At 42.2% G+C, this 19,587-nt stretch overlaps 5 non-coding genes across 5 annotated transcripts; 3 read left to right on the top strand and 2 right to left on the bottom strand.

Annotated features, from left to right (window-relative positions):
• The first annotated feature begins 13,257 nt into the window (after window positions 1-13,257).
• trnal-aag (transfer RNA leucine (anticodon AAG)) lies at window positions 13,258-13,339 on the top strand. Its single transcript has one exon. It is a non-coding gene; the product is annotated as a tRNA-Leu (tRNA).
• A 1,014-nt stretch (window positions 13,340-14,353) lies between these two features.
• Window positions 14,354-14,427, bottom strand: trnat-agu (transfer RNA threonine (anticodon AGU)). The gene has a single exon. It is a non-coding gene; the product is annotated as a tRNA-Thr (tRNA).
• A 1,678-nt stretch (window positions 14,428-16,105) lies between these two features.
• On the top strand, window positions 16,106-16,187 carry trnal-aag (transfer RNA leucine (anticodon AAG)). Its single transcript has one exon. It is a non-coding gene; the product is annotated as a tRNA-Leu (tRNA).
• Window positions 16,188-17,201: 1,014 nt separating this feature from the next.
• Window positions 17,202-17,275, bottom strand: trnat-agu (transfer RNA threonine (anticodon AGU)). The gene has a single exon. It is a non-coding gene; the product is annotated as a tRNA-Thr (tRNA).
• A 1,678-nt stretch (window positions 17,276-18,953) lies between these two features.
• trnal-aag (transfer RNA leucine (anticodon AAG)) lies at window positions 18,954-19,035 on the top strand. Its single transcript has one exon. It is a non-coding gene; the product is annotated as a tRNA-Leu (tRNA).
• Window positions 19,036-19,587: the final 552 nt, after the last annotated feature.

Genomic DNA, 19,587 nt, shown 5'->3' with positions numbered 1-19,587 from the left:
ATAAATGTATCCTCGTGTATTAGCACCTGTGTGTGTGCGTTGTTTGAGTTATATCACATGGTTGGATTCTAAAGCCATCAAAAGAATCAATTTTGTGATTTACAGCTACAATTAATAATTGTCCCCGTAAATGCCCAAACCCTACAGAACTGGTGCCTCGTGAGAGCACACTACACTGTGAAGGGGAAGAAGTTTGTGACTTCCAGGTGTTTCCAGAAGGGAGAGGTGGTGTGTGATTACAATGGCAAGGTCATCACAAAGACAACTGCTGAAGCACACAGATGACAGAGGGAGACATGATATGTCTTTTCTTTTCAGATGAACCTGCACAAAAACTGTGCATTGATGCTCGTGAAAAACACTGAGCCTGCCTCCCGGATGAGGCAAATCAGAAGATGGATAAATCAATCAGAGAAAAGACAATGTAAGGGCTGTAAGAAAGTCATTTATAATCAACGAACAGCCTGTCATAATTCTGTCTGTGACAAAAAGGGACATTGTTGAGGGGAGAAGAGCTCCTCTGTGATTACAGCATTTCCAGGAAATAATTTCAAGGTGAAGGACATGCTCTGGAGTGGTTGGTTCACTGACCATTTCCAAAAAAGAAACTAAGTAAGTATATTAAAGTGCATATTTTGAAGATATTCATTTTCTTGTACCTTGGAATTAATGTAAAAATTATATTCGTGTTAATGTCTTGAAAATAGCATTTCTCATTCTCATCAGCAAGGATATAAGAAAAGAAGGAAAGATGGCGATGGTTTACAGAAAGCTCTCTCGTTGTGTGTCTGTTTTAATGTTTATTTATACGTTAATACTCTTGTTTTGTGTTGGACGCTCAATGTCTGTCATTACTTATGATAGACAAACGCTTTTAAACCTGAGGACAGACTCCTTAATGTCATCAAACAACTTTTTTCACGTACCGGACCCCACCTGCTTGATCGGACAAAGATGCGGCAAACAACAACAACACGTGGGCAGACGCCGGGGGAGACGAGGCGGCGTACTAGCGCGACTACGAAGGCGTCCGCACAGACCACCGCTGCCGTCTATTTTGTTAGCTAATGTTCAGTCACTGGACAATAAGATAGATGAGCTACATTGTCGGATCAACGCGGAAAGGGACCTGAGGGACTGCTGTGTTTATGCCTTCACTGAAACCTGGCTGAATGCATGCGTCCCGGACACCGCCATCCAGCCAAAGGGGTTCACCGTTTACCGCATGGACAGAAACCACCAAGCAACCGGCAAAAACAAAGGAGGAGGTGTCTGCTTCCTGGTCAACAGCAAGTGGTGCACCGACGTGAAGGTAATCTCTAAATCCTGCTCGCCGAATCTAGAACACCTGACCATAAAATGTCGACCCTTTTATTTGCCGAGGGAGTTTTCCGCCACTATCATCACAACCGTTTACATTCAACCTCAAGCCTGCGTGGAAGCAGCACATAGCGAACTCCACGACATTATCAACAAGCACGAAAACTCCCACCCAGAAGCCGTCTCAATTGTAGTTCGCGACTTCAACCACTGCATTCTGAGGAAAGTACTGCAAAAATACATTCAGCATGTCACAGTACCGACAAGAGGAGGCAATATTTTGGATCACTGCTACACAACAATAAAAGGAGCATACAAAGCGCTTCCCAAACCGAGTTTCGGTAAGTCGGACCACATCGCTCTCCTGTTGCTTCCTGAGTACAAACAGAAGCTGAAGACCTCCCCCATTGCGAACAGGTCAGTGCGTTGTTGGTCTGAGGAGGCGGAAAGCAAGTTAATAGACTGCTTTGATAGTATAGACTGGGACGCATTCAGAGCTCCCGACACAGATTTTTATGAGTATACGGACGCGGTCACCAGCTATATTAAATACTGCACCGACATTTGTGTACCAGAAATGAAAATTAGGTCATTTCCCAATCAGAAACCGTGGTTCAACAACGACATTCGCAATAAAATAAAAGATAGATCCATCGCGTTCAAATCGGGGGACAAAGAGCTGTACAAGAAATCACAGTATGCATTAGAGGAAGCCATAAAAAACGCCAAACGGAGCTACAGAGTGCGGCTTGAAACGCAGTGCGCTGACACCCGGAGGCTGTGGCAGGGATTACAGTCAATCACAGGCTACAAGGGCTGCAGCCAGGAAATTGACACGAACAACGCATCCCTGCCTGACGAGCTGAACCATTTCTATGCCCGCTTTGATGCTCTGAACACGGGCAATGCTGAGAAGACCCCAAGTGTGCAGGGCGAGTTTGTTCTGAAACTCTCAGAGCAGGACGTGCAGAAGACTCTGAGCAGGGTGAAAATCCGTAAGGCTGCAGGGCCTGATGGGATACCACCTCGAGTCCTAAGGACATGTGCAGCCCAGCTGACCACAGTGCTTACGGACATCTTTAACTCCTCCCTGTCACAGTCCATGGTCCCCACCTGCTTCAAAAAAAACACTATTGTTCCAACCCCCAAAAAGGCAAAAGTGACATGCCTGAATGATTACCGCCCAGTAGCATTAACATCTGTGGTGATGAAATGCCTGGAGAAGCTGGTGTTGTCACACATCATCCATCACAGAGTCCCTGGACCCCTTGCAGTTCGCCTACCAGAACAACAGATCGGTGGATGATGCTGTCTCCCTGGCTCTGTATACAGCCTTGGAACACCTGGACACTAAGAACTCGTATGTGAGAATGCTGTTTGTGGACTACAGTTCAGCATTCAATTCCATCATACCCAGTCAACTGGTGACAAAGCTCAGGGGATTAGGTCTGTGCAACTCTGTCTGCAACTGGCTGCTGGACTTTCTTATCGAGAGACCACAGGTGGTGCGGATAGGCAATAAAACATCAACACCACTCACCCTGAGCACTGGAACCCCACAAGGCTGCTTGAGTCCAAGGTTGTACTCCCTATTTACTCACGACTGCACAGCAAGACACAGCAACAACCGCATCATTAAGTTTGCCGATGATAATCCACTATAATAGGACTGATCAGTGATGATAACGAGTCCACTTACATGGATGAAGTTGTACAGCTGCTTAGGTGGTGTCATAGCAATAACCTGGACTTGAACATAAAGAAAACGAAAGAGCTAATAGTGGACTTTCGGAGACACAAGCCATACACTCACAGCCCACTCAGTATTGATGGAATGGAAGTGGAAACAGTCACCAGCTTTAGGTTTTTCGGAATTCACTTCTCTAAAGATCTAACCTGGACTGTGAACACTGACTCTATCATGAAGAAGGCTCAGCAGCGCCTTTATTTCTTGAGGTGCCTCAAGCGATGGGGGATGCCAATACATGTGTTGGTGAACTTCTACCGCTGCACCATCGAGAGCGTCCTCACCAACGGGATCACCGTGTGGTATGGCAACACCTCTTCGCGAGAAAGAAAGGCACTGCAGAGAATGGTCAATATGGCCCAGAAGATCATCGGCTGCGGTCTCACCGAGATTAAACAGCTCTATGAGGACCGCTGCCGTGGTAGAATTCTGGCAATCACAGAGGACAGTCACCACCCCGGGTATGAGCTCTTCACCCCACTGCCCTCAGGCAAGAGATATAAGAGCATACGGACACTTACCACCAGATTCTTCAATAGCTTCTATCCACAAGCAGTGAGACTGGCGAACACATTTAGCCATCCCCCTCGGACCTCACCTACACCATCACCATCTACCTCTTTATGATTTCTTATCTATTGCACATCTCCAGTCATTGTTTACACGTCTGTATTGTTTACATTCAAACTGTCTACATGTTTACTTGCACATTGTCTATTGTTTGTTTGTACATTGTCTTGTTGCACTGTTTGCACTTTGTCTTGTTTTTTACACTTGTTTTACAATCGAGAGACTTTCTGTAAGTAAGAATTCCATTGTACCAGTACCGGTTACATATGGCAATAAAGTTCAAGTTCAAGTTCATAAGGAAGGGATATGGATCTTGCAACTTCTTAAAAGTTGTAAAAGTGATTACCATATTGCCAGTGGTTTATATTTAAAACCTAAAGATTTTAAATTGAATCTTTCTTAAACAAAGGACATTTTTCACAGGAACAGCAGCCTAAATCAGTCGATGACTGTAAATATGACAAGCTTGTGATAAATTTTAAAGTGCAAAACAAAGTTGTATTGTTTTGGTTTTGTCTTCAACATCATATTAATAGGCATGTTATTTTTAGAGCAGCTGCCTGCCATTCACCACCAGCCAAGATGCCACGAGGTACATGAAATGACCCAGAAGTACTTAATGATACAGAGAAGAGCATATGGGGGAAAAAAAGAAGACAAGAAATATCCATTAACACGTGCATCTAGAAGCCAGAAGACGGGTGATGATCAGCATTTCAAAAGCAGACACTGGAGGTTGAATTCAAGTTTTAACAGTGATTGTCTATGTTTGGCTTCAACACAAATCATATTAATATGCTCACATTATTAATTTGTACAAAGTCCCCAATATTCATTACAGGCGACGTTCCCAGGAGTACACATGACCCAGCCAGAACGTGGCTAGCTGACGTGCAGTGGACCTCAGGGAAAGAACTCTTGCCCACACGGATGTCTCTGCTCTGAAAACCACTGGATAAAGGTATATGGCGGTCTGTTCTCAGCTGTTGATTTTGTGAAAAATATTGAATATGAAAGATTGAAGTGTCACTATTCAATGAAGTTCAGACATAAGTATTATGTTGAGAAGCTAGATCTGTTCTACTAATAGCTTTAGTACCTTAATATTGTACTGTTTGCTCTGGTTTTCAGACATCAGTCCAAGATCATTGGTGGGTTAATTGATTTCTGGTAAGACTGGCCCCACGTGTGAGTGTGTGTTTACATTTCTATCTGGCATCCTCAAATGATGGTTTTGTTTCCTTTTCTTAATTGCTCTTGATTACTAGAGTTTATTTGGCATGATACATTTGTGATAAATGCTTTTTCTTTGTGAATAGTCTTATTTTAATCTACATAATGTCAATGAGTTAGTACATTAAAGAACAAGCAGTAAAAGAAATGACATTTCAGGTTTATTAGCTAAAGTTTTTATAAGTGAACTGAGATTCCTTTACAGTGCAGAGACCCATCTTTAATATGCTGTGTGTGCTCATAATGGACTTGAAATTTGTTTTTGTCACAATGTAAAGGTATAATAAATAGATAATATACTCTATTTATCAAGACTTGACTATTTTAATTCCATACTTCCATTGACTGCTTTGGAATGCATTCCTTACAATTTTCCTAAATAATCATTGTCTCACAGTGTAGACCTGGGTGACAGAACAGGGGTCAGGGCTGTGTTGACTGGAGGTTTGTGTAGACTGGCCATTGTCTATGTGAGACTGTGGGATCACTAGGGGTTCCCCCCCCCCCGCCCCAACACCTGTAACATTGTCAAGTGGTATAATTACCTACAAAAGCTAAAGTTTCCTCCATTAAGGGGTCACTATTTGTTACATTCTGGCGGAACAAGAGACAAGATAAACCTCTCACTGTCACTGACGGAGCAGTCCGGGACACTCTATGCTAGATTGGACTATTGTCTTTGGAAGATGGGGTCACAGGTGATGAAATAGACCACAGTGGCAGTCCTGCCTAGCTGTTATATCACTGACAGACTCACCCACACATTGAGAAGAGAGCACTGGTTTCTGTGCAGAAAGCAGAACAACTCACTTTAACTGGTCAATTAGGTCTAATGAGTTTTATTGCCCTTGACATCTAACTTACTCCAGCCCCCCTTGTGGAAACAACCCCTAATTACTGTTCATGAGCTCCTGGCCACACTTGTTCCCAGTGGAACCAACCTGGAGCAGCAGAACAGAGGTTTTTGTTTCTTTAAGTTGTCTGCTGTTGTAAAACAAGTCATCCCTTAGGAATAAAAACTCTCCCTCTAGTCTGGTTGCTATCTCCTTTATTTGCCCCATATTCCCAGGGCAAAGCAGCTGAGTGATCAAAAGCTGAACTGCAAGGAGCTGAATTTCACACTGGGTTACAACAGACCCTGGTGGGAGAATGGGCAGGAGAGGGCCGGTTGTGCTCCTGAACTAGTCCCCTCCTCTCCTACTCTCGTATTTGCATCACAGTCTATAAACTCCAGCCCTATTGCTTTTGTTCCAGTTCATTTTTTTAATACAGCTCGTGAATTATGTATACTCTTGTGAAGTATCAAGAAAACACTCATCTTTATTTCACGTACAGTATACAGCAGACTGCTTGATAAAAAAAAATAAATGAAAGCGCTATTCCCGACGGTCTAGCACAGTAACCACAACTCCAATAACTTTAACTAGAGGAAGAAATCCATCTTCTGCTCAAAAGAAAAAAAAAAAACATTGAAATAATAAATCTCCAACACTGGCTGGAGACTCTTGTGTGTCCGTGCTCAGCGGTTATATAGGACAGGACTCAGCGCGCAGCAGGTGCGGCTCATTGCTCTACGCTCCCCGTGCGGAATGCGCGTCTCCTCCTTCCAGACTAGTAACACCGCTGCATACATCCCTCTTAAGTCCCAGAAACTCCGGGGTGTTTCTGTGAGTCAGTACTGGGTTTCTCTGTTCGAGGTTACAAGCAGAAACAAAAAAAAGCGCTGAAAGCAGGAAGTTATTTCTGCTCGTAGGCATAAACGTGTCAAAATAAATTTTCTGATTCCTAAAACCCTAATAAAATCCATCTAAGTCTCCCTTTCGTTCCCAATGCACATAACTGAATATAAACCAGTCAAGTTCAGGTACTTTTCTGATGTACAGTATCTGAATAGTTTTGGCGCGGCTGTTGTAACAAAGATACTTACGAACTTTTTTTTTTCCATACGAGCTCTTGCCGTTTTTAAAATGAATATTTTTTGGAATTCGCTAAATCACACGAAACACCAGCATCACTTATCATAAGCATCTGACCAATTACATTCCTGAATGTTAAACCCATTTAGTATTTATTTTTAACTTGTTTAATTTTTTTTTAAATTACACACCTGTTAACTTAGTCCGGATCGCGGTCACCGAGGACCACTCCTGTCTCCCCAGATGACACTTTTTATTTTTAAGATAAACGCGAGATAAACAACGTTTGTTTGAAACCGCTCCACAAATTTTCTCACGTGCACGTATTCTCAAATATCACCACAACAAAACCATAAAGTTTGTTTCCACAGACATGACACTATTATGCAATAAACCAATAAATTAATGAACTAGCAGAATCCCAATAAAAACACACGGCAACCCGGCAAGCACAGCATGTCAATATCATACATTTTTACCAACAAAACCGCAAAAGCAAAAACCAGCTAACCTGCTATCACAGGGAAGGGCGGTGACGTCACCTGCTCTGGTACGCCGGCTCTTACACATTACCTGTCGGCCGTAAGCGTTACACTATATATATCCCATGTTTTTACCTTTTTCTGGAGCATGATATATATCCAAAATAACCCAGACTAGTTTATCTCAAGAGCTAGAGACTAGTAAACGTTATTGATTACATAGTAAATGTTTGAAGAACGAGCGCCACAAATAAGGCGATTTGATTGGTAAAAACCGCTGTCATTCTTTATTTTCAGCCATTCAGAGCCCTTAGGGGGTGAGACTTCCTCTAGAAGCTTCAGGCTGCATTTTTAGCTGTCAATCATTGACTCAGAAGGGATAACTAATCAGTTTTTCATCAGTTTCTTATCAGTGCTCCTTTTTTTCACACCAGAAGGCAACTCTGAGGTTTTTTTTTTATTGCATAACAGCAGATAAAGGCTCTCTAGCAGTGTCTTAAGGTTTTTATAGCAATTGCAATGGTTTTTATTCTTATTATTTTCAATATTTTTATGATTTTTTATTAATTTTTTAAAAAATAATATTTTTTTATTATAGGCTGGAAATTTCATTCCAGGTCCAGTCTTCACAAAACATGATGTAGATTTTTTTCTAATTGATCAATTTGTCCCAAATTTTTATCCAAGCTAGTAGCCACCTAGAACAAGCTTTACAAATCATTCCCAGGCCCTTGACATGCATATAGTTGAAAATCTGACCTCTGAAGACCAAAAGAAATGTTCGCCAAAAATTTTTTTTTGTTTTTTTTTCATATGTTTGTCTGCTGAGTGGACATATTAAGAAATATAAGAAATTTGACTATTCACACTCAAAGCCAAGGGGGTTAGCTTCAATTTAAGACCTGAACCAGGCTCCTGCTATGTTCTGCTGCAGAGATATAACAAATGTTTAAGGGGGAGGAAATTCCAGGTGGACTTTGGCTAAATATGTCACTGGTAGTAAAAGGTAAAGTATTCTTGCCATTTTTTGCATATTGTAAGTGGATTTTTTGCAAACATTTTATTTTTAAGATCACATGAAACACAATCAACCCATTGTAACTTCACATTGATAATTCCTGAGCTTTATAACTGTGTATTATTTCTTTGTACCTTGTTTTAATATTTTTTTTATTATTTTTGCATTTTACAGAGCTTTTTAATATATTGTGAGCATTTTAGTGTCATTTTAAAATAGGACTATCAATGCTCCTGACTTTTAAACCTGTATTTATTCTGACATTATTCTCTCCACCTGCAGATGAGGGAGGTATTTGATTTTAAATTTGTTGATTTGGGGGGAAAATATACATTCATTTCCTTGTATGTATCACCAGTGGGAAACTTGGCATTTTTGGATGAATTGCAATCTTTACTGCAAGGCCTTCAGACTGATATAGAAATGACTGGAGATTTAAATGACACATTTGATAAATCAGACAGGAACAGCATAACATCTAAAATGGCAGAACCCTCTAAAGTACTGAAAAATTTCCAGCACATTCATAATAAATAAAATTTATTGAATTTAAAGCATAAAATTTGCTTTAAAAAGAAAACCACAATTTGTACGATATCATATTTCAATATCGACGTTCAGATGAAGAATTTGAGGATTTGAATATCAATGGAGAGTACATTGATTTTGGGACAATGTTTGCATCCGAATAATCCTTCCTCCTGGAAAGAAGGAAAAAAAAAGTTTTGAGTCTCAGCCTTCAGGATCCCCCCCCAAAAAACGTGCAAATTTGTTTCTGATGTATTTTGGATAGAGATATAACTCTCATAGAAGATACATTTTATCAGTTGAATGCAGTCGATACTTTTGACTTTTTATATGATGATAGGACCTACATTTAGGGCTCAGTACTGACAACACCGCTGCTATTGATGGAGTAGAAATAACTGATGTACTGGCAGTTTTTTTTTCTGAGGCAAGAAGTCCTAGAACACCTCCTATAAAAATGTTAAGATTCAGAGCAAGAAATATTTTTCCACCTCACCTAATGCTATTGCATTAACGAGGCTGAAGTTGGCTTCTTATTCGCCAGCTGCTGCTTTGCGTTTTTCGTTCCATCTTAAATGCTGCTGCTGTGATGTTATGTCGTCTTTCGCCTGTAGATGGCTCTCTACAGTCATTTTTAAAAATACTTATCCGGATGTATTACTGTACATTTCCTCAGTAAAGGGGAATATGTAAGTAGAGACTGTCCAAATTGCATTTTTGTATGAAACACATTTCAGAAACACAACTCACAATAAAACAAACTGGCATGTTATACCACGAGTAAATAAGACAAAGGCAAAACGTAAATTCACTGGCACTTTCTGCATATTTTCCACGACCTTGCCTTCTGATCATAAAAAGTCTCAAACTCTTGCATTTTACAAGAAATTTTAATATAGCAGTTTTAAATGGGACATTTAGAACATGGCATATGAGACTATATGGTTAACTGAGGATGAGCAGAGGGTGATCGAACCTACCTCCTGGTTATAAAAATGTCTAAAAATTCTGACACAGATGTGAGAGACACAATGGAAAATACTATCAAAATCCTGAACTTCAGGACATTGTACTGTACCGTTTTTTAAATACGACCCTCTGAACATGGCATGAGAGAATACATTGTCAAATGGTAAATGCAATGTTTGCTATATTGCTAGGGCCCTCCCTCCTGATTTTAAAATCGTCTCATATTTCTGACATCAAGGTGTGAGACACAATATAACAGACTGTCAAAATCCTGAACTTCAGGACATTTTATGGTACCATTTTAAAAATATGACCCTCTGAGCATGGCATGTGAGAAAATGGCATGTGAGAATGCATTGGGAAAAGGTGAATGCAATTTCTGCTGAATTGCTATGGCCCTCCCTCCTGATTACAAACTCGTCTCACAATTCTGACACTGAGGTGTGAGACAACGTGTAACAGACACTATTAAATTGTGAAGTACAAGAGATTATACTGTTACGTTTTTTTTTAATATTGACCCTCTGGCATGTGAGGACTTGTAGTCAACAAAATAGCACATATTCTGCCAATTTGCTTTGTCCCTCCTTCCGAGTTACCAAAACATCTTAGTATACCGACACTAAGGTAAATGTCTCTAAATCCAGAAGTTAAGTTGTCAAAGTATATCGGAGTCAACCGATACTGATCAGGTTCTGCTGATGCTGAGCCCGCAGCCTTCACCATAAGGTCCAATTCCCCAAGCCTACTGACCTTATATGTCCATCCCTTCTCGTCAAAATTTGTATTTTCACAGGGTACCCTTCAGAAATTGCAGTATAGAATGAAAAAAACTCCAATAGATATCAGCCACTGTTGGCGATTTTCCTTTAAGATAGATAGATAATACTTTATTAATCCCGTAGGGAAATTGACAAATGATTCTCCAGAAATTTTACGGAGTGTATCACTTTCACTGAGACCAAGAAGTGTTAAGCTGTACATGAGTCTTTGTGGCTCGGTTGTTAACCGAAAGGGTGGTGGTTTGAGACCTCCCAGGGACGCTATGAGCCTTTTAATGAACACACCCTCTTCACTTCATTTCTCCATGGCCGGTCTTGTACCGCAATCAAATACAGAGCCCGTAGGGGGCAGTAAGCCCGCATATATAGCTCAATGTGTATATAATGAAGAAGCGGAGGTTAGTTTCTCATCTGCATGTTGCAGAGCCTTATGCAACTCGTACCAACAGTTGGGGTCTGATCCCTACACGGCTATTAGTTGAAAGACCATTGTAAATGACGTGTAACAGATTTATCCAGCTGGCTTTTATGTTTCATACTAAATTGCTATCTTGAAACCAAAATAATTAGAAATATGGAACACAACTGTTGTTCCCCATGAAGGAAAGCTGTTTTACACTGACGTCACTCCTTTTTATTTCATCCAGATTTTAAAAACAACTCCGCCCTATCAAAGGAAAATGTTACACAAAAGTTGGAAAGCACACTCTGAATCCATCTGTATATTTGATTTCCACAATCCGTTCAAGGCTGCCTATGTTAATCGTAAGTGTATAGATGAAACATTTAATATATTGTTCAGTTTAAATCAAAATGCTTTACTACTACAAGAGAGAAGTATAGTATGGAGGATGCGACAAATGTGTGATTTCTTGGAAGAAAACTACTTTTCTTTGCATTCGAAATTAATCGAAACAATTGACACACAATCCCATTGTCTTTTTTAAAGAGATTATATCTTTAAACAGACAAATGTATAAAATGTGTTTTTTTTACCTAGAGATTTTGGACAGGGGCGATGTATTACTAGTAGAGGCTGCTGACTAATTAACACTGTACTGTCTGGAGATCAGCTCCATTTGCAATAAAAAAAAACGTTCGTAACAAAGCTGGAGAGCAGCTGAACTTGTGCTCAGTAGTCAGTATGGTGCTGAGGGTTCAATACTGGCATTGCTGTATTAGCACGAGCTGCACAGGCTCTGAATCAGACCATTTCAATTAGTCTGAGTAGTGCAGGACAAGTTAATGTAGAATTATGGCTTTGTCTGTCTCTTGTTTGTATATAAATGAATGTCTCTGATAACTTAATGTTAGTTTTTAATTTAGTTTTACAATGTAGGTCATGCGTTGATATATGACATGTCTCATTTCTGATTCAGCTCATGCTCCATAGGAGAGAAGAGATTCCTCCTGTTTCCCGTACAACCATATCAGAACAGAAGCCCATGTCACCCAGCTCTGATTCTAGATCGAGTTGCATCTTCAACATTTTGTTTTTGTTTCTGATCATAAATTTCTTTAGTTATGATCAATATTGAACTTTTTCTAAATAAAACAAAAATAATCAAACATGCAGGCAGATTTTTGAAAAGTATTAGGAGTTGACAGGGCGCTCCTTCGGAATAGTCGTCAGAAAATGTGAGAAAAGGAAAGTTACGTAAGTTCTCACACACAGCATTAAAGATTGGAATCTGATCATAAAAAAACTAGCTGTCTCCCCGTCGGTAATCAAACCCCGGTTTCCCACGTGACAGGCAGGGACACAAACAACTTTACTAACTAGGAGCGCTTGCTAGCTATAAGGAGGCATTTACTCTTAAATATGTTACTGTTTTGGGATTTGACTTTAATTTTCCCGATACCAGCTTTATATAAAAGTAAAGGCACACGGCACATGTGTGCCACATCACGTCCGAGTTTAGTGACAACTACCTCAGAGATTGTAAGCTGGGTAGTTTCAGATCAGATCACTTTTTTTATCAAAGGTTCAAGCAAACCCGAATACTTTTGCAAGAGACATTTCAGAATCCCAGTCAAATCCAGTACGATTGCTGGATCCTTCGAATTCGACTGAACTATAGCACAGATCTGCAGTCCACCATTAGAATACTGTGGGTGTGTTGTATAAGCCACACGGCCAAAATAGTTCTAAAACAGGAGATGCATCCTCGTTTAGGAATGTGGTATAAAGTGAAATGGTCTGGGAAGAGTCCTACGTTTGAACAGTTCAAAATAGACGTAAAGGGGTATTTACGGACTCTTTCGAAATGTAAGAACAAGCTGTGCGGACCTTATCTTTATTTACCTTGTGTAATCGTTTTTCATAAAGTGTAATTGTATTATAGCATGTGCCACTGACGATGTTCTTGATACGTTATATGTGCTCTTGTTTGTATTGTATGTAGTTTTGTTGTTCAAATAAAACGTAAAAGACACAACTTTCCGGATGCGGCTGCTGTAAAGATAAAATGACATCAAGGGTGCTGTACGCAGAGGTCTGAAACCTGCTCCACAGAAGATCTTTATCCAGAGGTGTTAAAGAAGTCGAGATCTCGCCATGAGAGGGGAAGCATCTCAGAAAAAGCAGGTGCAGTCGGTTCCACGGTCATAACGCCACTAAGTCGGGCGACAAGAGCAAAACCCACCCGACCTCCTCCGAGCAAGTAACGAGACAAAGAGACAGCGCACAGCGGGTAGCGTGGCCGAGCGGTCTAAGGTGCTGGATTAAGGCTCCAGCCTCTTCGGGGGCGTGGGTTCGAATCCCACCGCTGCCAGGTGCTTCTGTCGCCACCTCCTTTCAGCTGACTTCAGACGAAAAGGGAGGGAACTGCTTTTTGGCAGTCTCTCGAGAAACTAAGCAAAGTGTTTAAAGATACTTTCTCAGCTTGACATCAAGGCACAAAACAAAAACCTTCTTGCGTCCTCTCAACCCAAAAGCGCTTTGCCACTTTTTGCGTTATGCAGGGAACGACGTCTGCCCAGATCACTTTTGTGTCAATGCAAATCGTAGTGTGCCCTCCGTTTTAATGTTGGCTGTGCTGGCGTGCCGCTTCTGTCTGTGAAACTTGAATGTTCTGCTTCTTCACACCGAATCGTTGGCTTGGGTTGAGCTTGTTAAATCTTTGCGCATAGCGCTCCTTTGGAAGTACTTTGTCCAAGTTCAAAAGCGATCGTGGGATTTACTTCATGCGTTCAAGAAGCATGCCTCGCACGACAGATTTAAATGGGGAATGGAGCCTGCTTCTTGCTGTTTTTCCTGTGGTTGCAGTTACAAATTTGATCGTGCTTTCACATTCTGTTAACAGTATTCACTGGCTGAGCTTTATCAGTTGGTTCGTAAAGGAATCTCTGCTTCGGTTCCAGAAAAGTCATCTGTAGTGTGTTTTTTTCCGTGCCCATGGCAGTCTTTTAAAGCTGGTAGTAATGGCGGCAAAGTTAATTTTTTATCCTCTTTAAAAGAATAAGGACGGGCTGGGGCGAGCTCCATTTGCCACTCTTTCAGCTAACCGCCGAACTCGCGAACTGATTACACTGCAGAGCCACAGGCGCCTCGCTTTTCTCCATTCTCTGGGTTAGGGTGAAAAAAAAACACTGCTGGTATTAGCTGGCCTGCTGGGAGTACCTCTTCTTCACTGATAAGAAAGATTTGTGTTTCATCTTTCGCAAGCTGTATAGATTTCTTTCAAAACAAGTTGTTCCAGAAAGGAAACAAACACTTGCATTCACCTGAATTAAAAGGGATGGGATTTGCCCGTAAGGATAAATTCTGTACAGTAAGACAGGAAGAAAGGCACCGCTGGGAATCGGACCCAGGATCTCCTGTTTACTAGACAGGCGCTTTAGCCAACTAAGCCACGGCGCCGGCGAAGGGCTGTCCTTTGACAGCCACTTGGACACGTCTCAACTGCTCTGAGACAACTGCGTTCAGTGTGCACCGAGCCTGCTCGCCTTGCAAGTTGCCTCATTTACATGCGATAGCTCCACCACTAAGAGAAAGGATGAGAAATGGCTTTTATCTGGCACTTTTCATGTCAGAGGATCTCAATCTGCTTTCCGTGTACAAGAGGATGTCCAACTCATGTAGCTAAAGACGTAGACGACAGTGCTCCACTGAAATCTTGATCTCACAACCCTCGGCATGACTCCGCTGTGTTCTGCTTTAGACAAAGGGCGGAAAAGACTTCTTTCATCACACGTTTTGCACTGTTTACGGTGTTTGCAGTGCTCTTTCTTAAATGAAAACCAGGAATCGGCACCATATGAGGTGTGACTAGATAATATTGGAACAAGTAGCCTCGCCATCCCATGCGTGACGTGAGCAAAGTGTAATTCCTGTCTTTATAGTGTGCTTGTTAGAGACTTAGCTGGCACCCAGAGCGCTTTAAATCCGGGAGTCAGCAGCCCAAGACAAGAGAGCTTCCTTCGACTATGTTTTTTGTATGAAGGGGGGAAACCATGCGTGTGCTGCAAACAATCTTAGTATCGAAGTGCCGTCCCACATAACCGATCCGAACAATCTGTTTTACAGAGGAGCACTGCCGGAGCTTATCATTGGCAAATTGAAGACCAGGCCGACCTCTTCTGTGACTCTTGAACACTGAATCTCAAGGTTCTGAATTCAAGCTCCACGCTGGCTGGAAATTCCATAGGTAATGATCACATTTTCTTGCATGCTAATCAAAAGAAATATTAAGAAACTTTTCCCGATACCAGTTTTTTACAAAAGTAAAGGCACATGGCACATGTGTGCCACATCACGTCCGAGTTTAGTGACAACTACCTCAGAGATTGTAAGCTGGGTAGTTTCAGATCAGATCACTTTTTTTATCAAAGGTTCAAGCAAACCCGAATACTTTTGCAAGAGACATTTCAGAATCCCAGTCAAATCCAGTACGATTGCTGGATCCTTCGAATTCGACTGAACTATAGCACAGATCTGCAGTCCACCATTAGAATACTGTGGGTGTGTTGTATAAGCCACACGGCCAAAATAGTTCTAAAACAGGAGATGCATCCTCGTTTAGGAATGTGGTATAGAGTGAAATGGTCTGGGAAGAGTCCTACGTTTGAACAGTTCAAAATAGACGTAAAGGGGTATTTACGGACTCTTTCGAAATGTAAGAACAAGCTGTGCGGACCTTATCTTTATTTACCTTGTGTAATCGTTTTTCATAAAGTGTAATTGTATTATAGCATGTGCCACTGACGATGTTCTTGATACGTTATATGTGCTCTTGTTTGTATTGTATGTAGTTTTGTTGTTCAAATAAAACGTAAAAGACACAACTTTCCGGATGCGGCTGCTGTAAAGATAAAATGACATCAAGGGTGCTGTACGCAGAGGTCTGAAACCTGCTCCACAGAAGATCTTTATCCAGAGGTGTTAAAGAAGTCGAGATCTCGCCATGAGAGGGGAAGCATCTCAGAAAAAGCAGGTGCAGTCGGTTCCACGGTCATAACGCCACTAAGTCGGGCGACAAGAGCAAAACCCACCCGACCTCCTCCGAGCAAGTAACGAGACAAAGAGACAGCGCACAGCGGGTAGCGTGGCCGAGCGGTCTAAGGCGCTGGATTAAGGCTCCAGCCTCTTCGGGGGCGTGGGTTCGAATCCCACCGCTGCCAGGTGCTTCTGTCGCCACCTCCTTTCAGCTGACTTCAGACGAAAAGGGAGGGAACTGCTTTTTGGCAGTCTCTCGAGAAACTAAGCAAAGTGTTTAAAGATACTTTCTCAGCTTGACATCAAGGCACAAAACAAAAACCTTCTTGCGTCCTCTCAACCCAAAAGCGCTTTGCCACTTTTTGCGTTATGCAGGGAACGACGTCTGCCCAGATCACTTTTGTGTCAATGCAAATCGTAGTGTGCCCTCCGTTTTAATGTTGGCTGTGCTGGCGTGCCGCTTCTGTCTGTGAAACTTGAATGTTCTGCTTCTTCACACCGAATCGTTGGCTTGGGTTGAGCTTGTTAAATCTTTGCGCATAGCGCTCCTTTGGAAGTACTTTGTCCAAGTTCAAAAGCGATCGTGGGATTTACTTCATGCGTTCAAGAAGCATGCCTCGCACGACAGATTTAAATGGGGAATGGAGCCTGCTTCTTGCTGTTTTTCCTGTGGTTGCAGTTACAAATTTGATCGTGCTTTCACATTCTGTTAACAGTATTCACTGGCTGAGCTTTATCAGTTGGTTCGTAAAGGAATCTCTGCTTCGGTTCCAGAAAAGTCATCTGTAGTGTGTTTTTTTCCGTGCCCATGGCAGTCTTTTAAAGCTGGTAGTAATGGCGGCAAAGTTAATTTTTTATCCTCTTTAAAAGAATAAGGACGGGCTGGGGCGAGCTCCATTTGCCACTCTTTCAGCTAACCGCCGAACTCGCGAACTGATTACACTGCAGAGCCACAGGCGCCTCGCTTTTCTCCATTCTCTGGGTTAGGGTGAAAAAAAAACACTGCTGGTATTAGCTGGCCTGCTGGGAGTACCTCTTCTTCACTGATAAGAAAGATTTGTGTTTCATCTTTCGCAAGCTGTATAGATTTCTTTCAAAACAAGTTGTTCCAGAAAGGAAACAAACACTTGCATTCACCTGAATTAAAAGGGATGGGATTTGCCCGTAAGGATAAATTCTGTACAGTAAGACAGGAAGAAAGGCACCGCTGGGAATCGGACCCAGGATCTCCTGTTTACTAGACAGGCGCTTTAGCCAACTAAGCCACGGCGCCGGCGAAGGGCTGTCCTTTGACAGCCACTTGGACACGTCTCAACTGCTCTGAGACAACTGCGTTCAGTGTGCACCGAGCCTGCTCGCCTTGCAAGTTGCCTCATTTACATGCGATAGCTCCACCACTAAGAGAAAGGATGAGAAATGGCTTTTATCTGGCACTTTTCATGTCAGAGGATCTCAATCTGCTTTCCGTGTACAAGAGGATGTCCAACTCATGTAGCTAAAGACGTAGACGACAGTGCTCCACTGAAATCTTGATCTCACAACCCTCGGCATGACTCCGCTGTGTTCTGCTTTAGACAAAGGGCGGAAAAGACTTCTTTCATCACACGTTTTGCACTGTTTACGGTGTTTGCAGTGCTCTTTCTTAAATGAAAACCAGGAATCGGCACCATATGAGGTGTGACTAGATAATATTGGAACAAGTAGCCTCGCCATCCCATGCGTGACGTGAGCAAAGTGTAATTCCTGTCTTTATAGTGTGCTTGTTAGAGACTTAGCTGGCACCCAGAGCGCTTTAAATCCGGGAGTCAGCAGCCCAAGACAAGAGAGCTTCCTTCGACTATGTTTTTTGCATGAAGGGGGGAAACCATGCGTGTGCTGCAAACAATCTTAGTATCGAAGTGCCGTCCCACATAACCGATCCGAACAATCTGTTTTACAGAGGAGCACTGCCGGAGCTTATCATTGGCAAATTGAAGACCAGGCCGACCTCTTCTGTGACTCTTGAACACTGAATCTCAAGGTTCTGAATTCAAGCTCCACGCTGGCTGGAAATTCCATAGGTAATGATCACATTTTCTTGCATGCTAATCAAAAGAAATATTAAGAAACTTTTCCCGATACCAGTTTTTTACAAAAGTAAAGGCACATGGCACATGTGTGCCACATCACGTCCGAGTTTAGTGACAACTACCTCAGAGATTGTAAGCTGGGTAGTTTCAGATCAGATCACTTTTTTTATCAAAGGTTCAAGCAAACCCGAATACTTTTGCAAGAGACATTTCAGAATCCCAGTCAAATCCAGTACGATTGCTGGATCCTTCGAATTCGACTGAACTATAGCACAGATCTGCAGTCCACCATTAGAATACTGTGGGTGTGTTGTATAAGCCACACGGCCAAAATAGTTCTAAAACAGGAGATGCATCCTCGTTTAGGAATGTGGTATAAAGTGAAATGGTCTGGGAAGAGTCCTACGTTTGAACAGTTCAAAATAGACGTAAAGGGGTATTTACGGACTCTTTCGAAATGTAAGAACAAGCTGTGCGGACCTTATCTTTATTTACCTTGTGTAATCGTTTTTCATAAAGTGTAATTGTATTATAGCATGTGCCACTGACGATGTTCTTGATACGTTATATGTGCTCTTGTTTGTATTGTATGTAGTTTTGTTGTTCAAATAAAACGTAAAAGACACAACTTTCCGGATGCGGCTGCTGTAAAGATAAAATGACATCAAGGGTGCTGTACGCAGAGGTCTGAAACCTGCTCCACAGAAGATCTTTATCCAGAGGTGTTAAAGAAGTCGAGATCTCGCCATGAGAGGGGAAGCATCTCAGAAAAAGCAGGTGCAGTCGGTTCCACGGTCATAACGCCACTAAGTCGGGCGACAAGAGCAAAACCCACCCGACCTCCTCCGAGCAAGTAACGAGACAAAGAGACAGCACACAGCGGGTAGCGTGGCCGAGCGGTCTAAGGCGCTGGATTAAGGCTCCAGCCTCTTCGGGGGCGTGGGTTCGAATCCCACCGCTGCCAGGTGCTTCTGTCGCCACCTCCTTTCAGCTGACTTCAGACGAAAAGGGAGGGAACTGCTTTTTGGCAGTCTCTCGAGAAACTAAGCAAAGTGTTTAAAGATACTTTCTCAGCTTGACATCAAGGCACAAAACAAAAACCTTCTTGCGTCCTCTCAACCCAAAAGCGCTTTGCCACTTTTTGCGTTATGCAGGGAACGACGTCTGCCCAGATCACTTTTGTGTCAATGCAAATCGTAGTGTGCCCTCCGTTTTAATGTTGGCTGTGCTGGCGTGCCGCTTCTGTCTGTGAAACTTGAATGTTCTGCTTCTTCACACCGAATCGTTGGCTTGGGTTGAGCTTGTTAAATCTTTGCGCATAGCGCTCCTTTGGAAGTACTTTGTCCAAGTTCAAAAGCGATCGTGGGATTTACTTCATGCGTTCAAGAAGCATGCCTCGCACGACAGATTTAAATGGGGAATGGAGCCTGCTTCTTGCTGTTTTTCCTGTGGTTGCAGTTACAAATTTGATCGTGCTTTCACATTCTGTTAACAGTATTCACTGGCTGAGCTTTAT

This window comes from Atractosteus spatula (genome assembly GCF_055471065.1).
Source record: "Atractosteus spatula isolate fAtrSpa1 chromosome 10 unlocalized genomic scaffold, fAtrSpa1.hap1 SUPER_10_unloc_9, whole genome shotgun sequence".
Classification (NCBI taxonomy): domain Eukaryota; kingdom Metazoa; phylum Chordata; class Actinopteri; order Semionotiformes; family Lepisosteidae; genus Atractosteus; species Atractosteus spatula.
The sequence above is the reverse complement of the archived record's forward strand: the minus strand, read 5'-3'. Positions and strand labels throughout refer to the sequence as shown.